Genomic DNA, 8,771 nt, shown 5'->3' on the forward strand with positions numbered 1-8,771 from the left:
ACAGATTAGAAAACTTCTGGGGACGCCTCAGTGGCTCACCTGGTAGAGCACGTACCACACAGCCTTAGTCCTGACTGCAGCGGCCGTCGGTTCGAGTCCGACCAGCCCCTTGCTGCATGTCTTCCCCCGACTAATTCCACTGTCACAGCTGCTCAGGTGTTGTGTACCAAAAATACCTTCATGTATGTTCACGTCATATCAACACATGAGCTGAGGACAGTCATGAGAGCTCACACTGAAGCAGCTGACTCACATCTGAGTAGGTGTGTCCCGTTTATGGTCGGGCCGCCGTCTGACACAACCAACAATTAACCTCTGATTTACACCCACAGGCCAGGTGAGCAATTACATCCATTTAGCTGCTGAGTAGAAACAAAGAGAGGCAGCTGAGGCGACCCAGCTGACCTGCAAAACATAAACATCCATCTCTTACCAGAGTCTTTGTTCCTCCGGTCTGAGATGCCGAGTCGAGTCCAGACCTGCAGCTCCAACAAGAACCAGGACCAGATCACAGTCCTGCAGGGGAAGGTAACACAGAGGCTTCAGGGACAGGTGATGACAGCATGATGCTCCTCAACCACAGGCATCAGGTTTTACATCTATGGTCAACTTCTAACCAACCACCAGGACAAGACTTCCTCCTGAATGAGCCTCATTCAGATCAACACGTCTCTGATCAATGTGACAAACACTAGGCTAACTTCTGCTAACCTTTGCAGTGAGGACTTGAGTCACTGCTGATTGGTTAGAGCCCCAGAGGAGTGAAGCTGACCGCTGTTAGTGAACCACTCAGCAGGTAACGATGTCTTTATGAGTCATTTATTTAATTCATGTCACTTTGAAAACAGCCTCACACCTACATGATGTTTGTACAATTACACCCTGGTCATAATGGTCATCATTTGAAAACTATAAAAAATAAGATCAACTAATGTTTAAAATAATAATTAACCCTGAAATCGATATAACTTGTCTCCAACAGTAACTGTTCCATTATGACTCTTTCACTATCTGCTACAGTTTTAATCTGTAACTTCTCCACATTAAAATGTCTAAAAACATTTAGACCCCTGTTCTATGTTCTACATGTTCTTGAGTTGTGTTGTTACATCACCACAAATGTTTCCATCAATTCTCAAACCAGAGAAATCAGTGATTTTAATCATGGTAACGTTTCATTGGTCGCCTGTTGATGACATCATATCCTCTATGACCATGTGTCAGTGTGTTTGTCTGACAGAAGCTCAACATTGATTTTTATCTAGTTTTAAGTCACAGACACTTTTTCCACCTCGTTGTTTTCAGTTCGTTATTTGAAGCAGATGATTTTAGTCGTCAGACGTCTGGATCTGAAGTTCTCAGAGAAACAAGCTGCTCAGCTCCAGCTGCTGGAGACGTCCTGTCCTCTGGAGACGTCCTGTCCTCTGTCCTCTGGAGACGTCCTGTCCTCTGGAGACATCCTGTCCTCTGGAGACGTCCTGTCCTGTGTCCTCTGGAGACATCCTGTCCTCTGGAGACGTCCTGTCCTCTGGAGACATCCTGTCCTCTGGAGACGTCCTGTCCTGTGTCCTCTGGAGACATCCTGTCCTCTGTCTTCTTTCGACTTCCTGTCCTCTCTCCTCTGTCGACGTCCTGTCTTGTGTCCTCTGGAGACGTCCTGTCCTATGTCCTCTGGAGACGTCCTGTCCTCTGGAGACGTCCTGTCCTATGTCCTCTGGAGACGTCCTGTCCTCTGGAGACGTCCTGTCCTGTGTCCTCTGGATACGTCCTGTCCTCTGGAGACATCCTGTCCTCTGGAGACATCCTGTCCTGTGTCCTGTGCAATTCAGCTGCTTAATGTTTGACACTGAAGGAATCTACCCAGGAGAAGCTGACGGCAATGATGATGAAGACAACAATTCCCATGATCCCACGCTACTTCACAATGTCACCCGACGCCGTCTTTTGTTGCTGTGTTGATTGACAGTTTAAGATAATGTGCCTTTAGCAACATTTGTCTGGTACTCAGATCATAAACCAACTGACCAACATCTTCATGAAACATCATGCCTCAGTCAGACGAACCTCTCCACTACACACTGCTTCTCCTCAGCAGCAGTGATGAACACGACTGTCTCTGCTCCTCTGTGAGGAGGAGGTTTAAAGGTCTGTCAGGCTCCAGTCTGCTGGGGCGTTGGTATGTCCTCTCTCTGAGGCTCAGGGCCTGTCGGACTGTTGGAGAGCGCTGACGGAGGGCGAGGCCGTGACTCAGAGGATCAACTCTGAGCAGAAACAACAGCTGAGGGTTAGAGGAACTGCAGATCTGAGAACAGCTGTTGTAAAACAGATGTGTCACGCTCCATGTCTGCAGGACAGGTGGTGTTTACATTACATCCAACTGTCCTCCTCAGAGCAGGGAGGAAGACACTGAGGACTGCAGTGTTTTAAATCATGAATCTGCTGCGTGTGTCACCACTGTAAACTGGACTACAGGAGGATATCACTACTGCTGCGTTTGGTCAGCCGCTACTACAAACACTGGATACAACTGAGAGGAAAGGTGAATGTGTCCTGACACATGAACACACAAATAATTAGAAATAAAATGAGACTCAGGAGACATGATCATATCAACCTGTAGTGTGATTATCGCTCTTATCTCCCACTTCAGAATATGACAAAATATTTTAAAACCCTCTTAGAGACACTTTTTATAGGTGTGTCAATATTATTTTAAGTCATTCTCCCGATACCTATTTTGTTGATTGTTTGAATCATTTTCCGATGTGCTATTTCATTTTTACTTTCACTCATGTCACTTTTTCTCTTATATCTCCTCCACAATGTTGTAGAACCTCTAAACTGTTTTTAATCTGTTTACTTTATCATCCATCTTTGTTTATCCTCAATTTTATTTTGTCTTGTAAAGCATTTTGAATGAAGATAATGAACACACTCATCACTTCTTCCTAAAACAACCAGGACGACACAGGTCAAACCTGAAGATACTCATCAGAAGAAGAAGAGCAGAAATCCTCAGCTGAGGCTTCACAACTGATGGATTATCATAATTTTCTGTTGAACAACTTAATTAATCGACTCATATTTTCATTAACAACAATCAAACCAAAGAGGAGCCATGTGCTCAGCTTGTAAAAGTAATTAAACAGGTGTAAACAGGTTCACATTAACACACACTGCAGATTTATACACAGTCACAATATAACAACCACCAACACGTCCTATGGTTCAACAGTGAGGGGATGACTGTGTACACACTCCTTCATACAGAGTGTGTAGGTTCAGGACGTGCTGATACAGAGCTGACAGTTACACAACACATGTACCTGCAGGTGAAACACATCAAAACACTCACAGACACTTTTACTGGAGGAGCTGAACTTCACACCTGCAGGACATAATACTGAGTGTCAATCAGAGGGTGGGGGGGCAAAAAAACAGCACCAGCAGGAGGCAAATTATGTTGTAAATGTGAAGACAACACAATGCAGAAAAGCTAATAACAAGTAAGACTGAGTCCTGGAGGGAAACTGAGAAAGTTACTTCAGGATGGAGGAATTTCCTCCAACAAGAGGAAGTGTGTTTACAGTTACACGATCCAATCACATTACAGCACAGACTGAAAACGTGTTTGATTTCACTGACTGTGAAATAAGTAAGAAACAGCAGCACTCTGTCATTTACAGAGCATTACTCTAAGGCCTCGTCTTTGTCCTGGCTCCAGTTTGTTCCTCATGTATCATCAGAGTCACACAATCACACATTTGTTTGTCCCAAAAATCATTCTCTGCAGATCTTTAAAAACCCAAACATCAGTTTAACAACTTGAGTTCTGAAAGTGTTTATTTAGGTCAAAAAAATATTTAGTCCTCTTCACTGAGAGGACTTTAAATTACCATGTCATTTTGTATGGTACAACAAATAACATCAAATGACTTATTTTGCAAATAAATATAAAATAAAGAGCCAGTAACATCAATGTAGACAAAAATATCTGCTAATGAAACAGGAAACTGGAAACGGAAAAAGATTATTTTTTCATCAGATGGTTAGAGGAGTTCTGAAGTCCTTTATAACAACAGTGAATTAATGACATTCTGGGTTTTCCAAACATCCCACATATTTATTTTTCTAAAAAAAAAAAAAAACACGTTAATCTGTGTGACTAGAACGTAATGGTGAGACAATGGTAATGGTGTGTTTACATGCAGACCAGTATTCTGGTTCTGTGCACTTTTCTTTCCAGAAAGCACCGTGCGTGCGTGCGTGCGTGCGTGCGTGCGTAGTGTCCTGTCTCAGCTACAGCTCATACTGGACACTGCTGCTAAAGTCAGAGCTTGAGAAAAGAGGAGACCCTATCCTCTCTATTGACTCATCTTTGAATCTGTAGTGAGCCTGCTCCAGACTTCAGATCTGCAGACACCTGTCCCTGATGAGACCCTCAGATCCACAAACTATCCACCTCCCACTGAACCTAGACCTCAGACAAAGATCCGCCATCTGCACGTCTGAATGTAAACTCATTTGACTCTTCTTAACCTCCCTTCCATGCACTGAGTGTCAAACCCACCCATCAACATGGTAAATAGTTTCTGTTCAAAAAAAGAGTTTTAATCACAACTGACTGTAACTTGGAGGTAGTAATACCTTATATATTCTGTTATTAATTGAAAACTAGCTTAATCATAGACTCTGCTAATGGGTCAGTAAACTGAACATCCAGGCAGACCTCACGTAGCTAAACCGCGAAAACCTTAAACCCTCAGGCTAAACACTGAGCAGTCATGTGGGACTAACCGGATACAAAACACACAGAGAGCGCCAAACCGAAGCCACCTGCCCACCTGGAACATTTCCCAACAGTACAACAGCTAACGTTAACCCTCAACGCCGCCGGTGCTAACATGCTAACTAGCACCGGCAGCGAGTGAAAACAGCAGGTAAACTCAACCTGTCTGACGTCACAGGCGAGGGAACATGCTAAACAGTTTGCTGAGCGTTCAAAAAACAACATTAACTCACCTAACATGTTCAGCTGTAAATACGTGACCGGGTCCTGGGGATGATAGCATGCTAAGCTAACAGGTGTGTTAGCTCGCCGCTGTTTGGAAACAGGTTAAATCGAGGGTCAAACAGCCGCCAATTATCTGACGAAACAGCAACGAAACATCTCCACGGAGCCGTAGATGTTACAGAAACACTTCCACACTAACTATTCATTATTATTATTATTATTATTATTATTATTATTATTATTATTGTTGTTGTTGTTGTTGTTGTTGTTGTTGTTGTTATTGGTCATTATAATGAACTAACACTGAATCAATATAAATGTTCGTATGTACAGTACTATACTGTCGGCAACTAACTACCGCGAATCCCACCAAGGGACACTTCCGGATTTCAAAGTAAAGGTTGGCGCGGGGTTGGAAATTTATTATTGGACAGAACAATGCTGTTGGTTGAAAAATGAGAGGAAAGACAACTGATGGAGTCAGTTACACTTAAACAACTTTAAACAAACAATTTTCATGGATCCGTGTGTAGTTCAAAACAAGCCTTAAGTTACAGTCGAGTTAACTAATGTTAGCTAGTTTCTAACTTTAACCTTAATTTACAGTTGAGTTAACTAATGTTAGCTAGTTTCTAACTTTAGCCTAAAGTTACAGTTTATCTTACTAATGTGAGCTAGTTTCTAGCTTTAGCCTGGAGTTACAGTATAGCTAACTAATGTGAGCTAGTTTCTAACTTTAGCCTTAAGTTACAGTTGAGCTAACTAATGTGAGCTAGTTTCTAGCTTTAGCCTGGAGTTAAATTGAGCTAACTAATGTGAGCTAGTTTCTAGCTTTAGCCTGGAGTTACAGTTGAGCTAACTAATGTGAGCTAGTTTCTAGCTTTAGTCTGGAGTTACAGTTGAGCTAACTAATGTGAGCTAGTTTCTAGCTTTAGCCTGGAGTTACAGTTGAGCTAACTAATGTGAGCTAGTTTCTAGCTTTAGCCTTAAGTTACAGTTGAGCTAACTAATGTGAGCTAGTTTCTAGCTTTAGCCTGGAGTTACAGTTGAGCTAACTAATGTGAACTAGTTTCTAACTTTAGCCTGGAGTTACAGTTGAGCTAACTAATGTTAGCTATCTGATGGTGCGCCCTTTCATTTCCAGTGTTAGCTTGTCATTTCATTACCAATATAAAATGTCATATATGATCTAATGTTACAAACACTGGAGTCATGAGCAGTGGGGCAATGGAGGATTAGTTGATACGTTTGACATCAATATAGAGTTTATTATTTCATGTTAACAGTCTTTGTGTCTTTCCTCCCTCCCTCTGTCTCTCTCTCTCTCTCTCCAATTTTCCTGTCTCTTTCACAGTAAGGCTATAATAAAGGCAAAAGGGGCTTCACTGGGAAGATGTTTTACTGTATATGAGCGAGAGATCTTCTCTTACCTGTCTGTCCTCCGTGGGTTAATTTAAGGAACTTAAAATAACACCTGTATGTTGTCCAGATGAGTGAATCCACACAGGGCTTTACTTGAGCATAACAGTTTTATAATTCTCCATTAAATATATCTATGTTCAATATATTTTATATTTACGGATCATCGTGTTCAACTCAGGACTGAGAAAAAAAACACAGAGTTCATTCAGAAAAACACACCTCACATTTATTGACTTGTAGTTCTGTGGCTAACAAACATTTTGGCACAAAGACATAGTTTCATTTGAATTTCCACACGACAACCTGAATCACAGATGGAAAAAAAAGCTCAGATTTGACGCGACATTCCTGCGTCTGTGGTGAAATGAAGCAGAGAGAAAAGACTGACACACTGACGCTGACGGCTGGATGAGACACTGCAGTGATGATCAACAAGACACGTTTCAGTTTCTGTGCTGGACCCTCCTCACAGCTGGTCTGGGGTCAGCTCCAGTTCAAGTATCTTCACAGTAAAAGTCCTTACTACAAGCAGCAGCATGTTTCTGTTTCTGTGTGTTACTACAGTCACTGTGGTACAATGAGGCAACAAGAAGGACAATCAGTCACCAGCAGCTGCTGCACCAGCTCAACAGTCACTTCATCATAGTCAGGTGGCATGAAATCAACCCTCAGGTGAACAGCGCTCTGAGAAGAAGATGGTGACTGTAACATTCACCTGATTCATGGACTCATTAAACAGATTCATTTTACACGTAGCCAGTGACACTTCATTAGTTCACACAGGGAATTGTGATTGGTAGTTCCTTCTTTGTGTTCAGTTCATGTCACATGGAAGTTTATGACTGGAACAATGGTAGTGCTAAATAATAAGGAAGTGCCTAAAAATATGGCCGACACAGAATATAACAAAGATTGTCGTTAAGGTAATTTGACACAACTCTATTGGATAAATTACCAAATTATCTGTGCGCAGTGTTTTTAGATTGATAACATTATTGATTCAGTGTTCAGGTTAAACTCATTATTGGTAACCATGAATAATTGTGCTTTGTTTAGGAGTTACTGTCGTGTTTGTGTTTCTCTTCCTGTTTTTTTACTGATGCCAACATGAGAGTCAGACACCTGAAAGTAAAACAACTGAGTCAACTGACAAATCTTAACATAATGTAGTCATGAGCTGCAGTCAGAGTGCTGCAGCCAGGGGGTGCTACAGCGTGAACCAAAAGGAAGCTGACTTCTTCTTCTGTTTGGGTTCACTTCTCTAAACAAACATGGCTGAACAGTTTGATGAAGCTCAAGCTGAACATGTCTGTTGTGACACACACAGACTGTCGTCATAGAAACGCTCTGATTAGCTCTACACTGACCCCTTAAGGACTGGCTTTTGTTAAAGGAACTATTTGTAAGTTTTGCTATTGCTACATAGCTAATATTAGCATTAACAGCTGTTTACTTATCAGGCTAGTAGAAATGCTGCAAGCTCAGCATCAAACTTTTTCTTTTTACTCACCAAGAGCTGGTTTTGCTGATATTTCTATCACTTTTTTTCTTTAATAAAGTTGGCATGCTAACCAGCTAGCCCGTGCCTGTCTGGACCAATAGCAAGTCATTGTAGCATCCAGTATGTCCTGAAGACGTAGCTGCTCAGAGGGGTTTTATAATCTCTTTTACTGTAAACACAACAATGACTGAAGCTCTTGGCAAGACTGGTAAATAAACAGCTGTTAATGCTAATGTTAGCTATGTAGCGATAGCAAAACATAGAAATAGTCCCTTTAATCTACTGCTGCAGAGGAGGACACAATGGCTGTGTTCACCAGGGTTTGGACCAGGTGTTGTCATGATTCTGTATCTGTGTGCACCTCTACCCTCCACTCCTCATGACCTGAACAACGCGTTAGCATTAGCATGTAGCAACCTCTGTCTGACATGTTGCAGCACACGTTACTGTCGTGGTATGAACTATACTTGTGTGTGTGGGTCAGGTTGAGCTGCTGCAGCGGCTGCTGGTCTGGGATCAGCTGAGTGTGTGAGAGCAGCTCTGACATAAGGCAAACAGACTCTTTGGCAAAACAACAGACACAACAGACCGACAACTACAGACACTGTCACTGTGAGTGTGTACACAGCCTGCTGTTGGAATCATAACCTGTGGACGCCCTGATGACTGGCTCCACCTACACACACATGAAACACAACACACAGCTACACAGCAGAGTAAGGCAGTAATAGACACATACTGTATAAATGTTCATTAGGCTCTTTTTACACACTTTGGTCTTTCAAAATAAACTACTCTGTAGATCGGATATTTGCAGCTTTACAAAATACATAT

Source organism: Seriola aureovittata, chromosome 1, assembly GCF_021018895.1.
Source record: "Seriola aureovittata isolate HTS-2021-v1 ecotype China chromosome 1, ASM2101889v1, whole genome shotgun sequence".
Lineage (NCBI taxonomy): Eukaryota > Metazoa > Chordata > Actinopteri > Carangiformes > Carangidae > Seriola > Seriola aureovittata.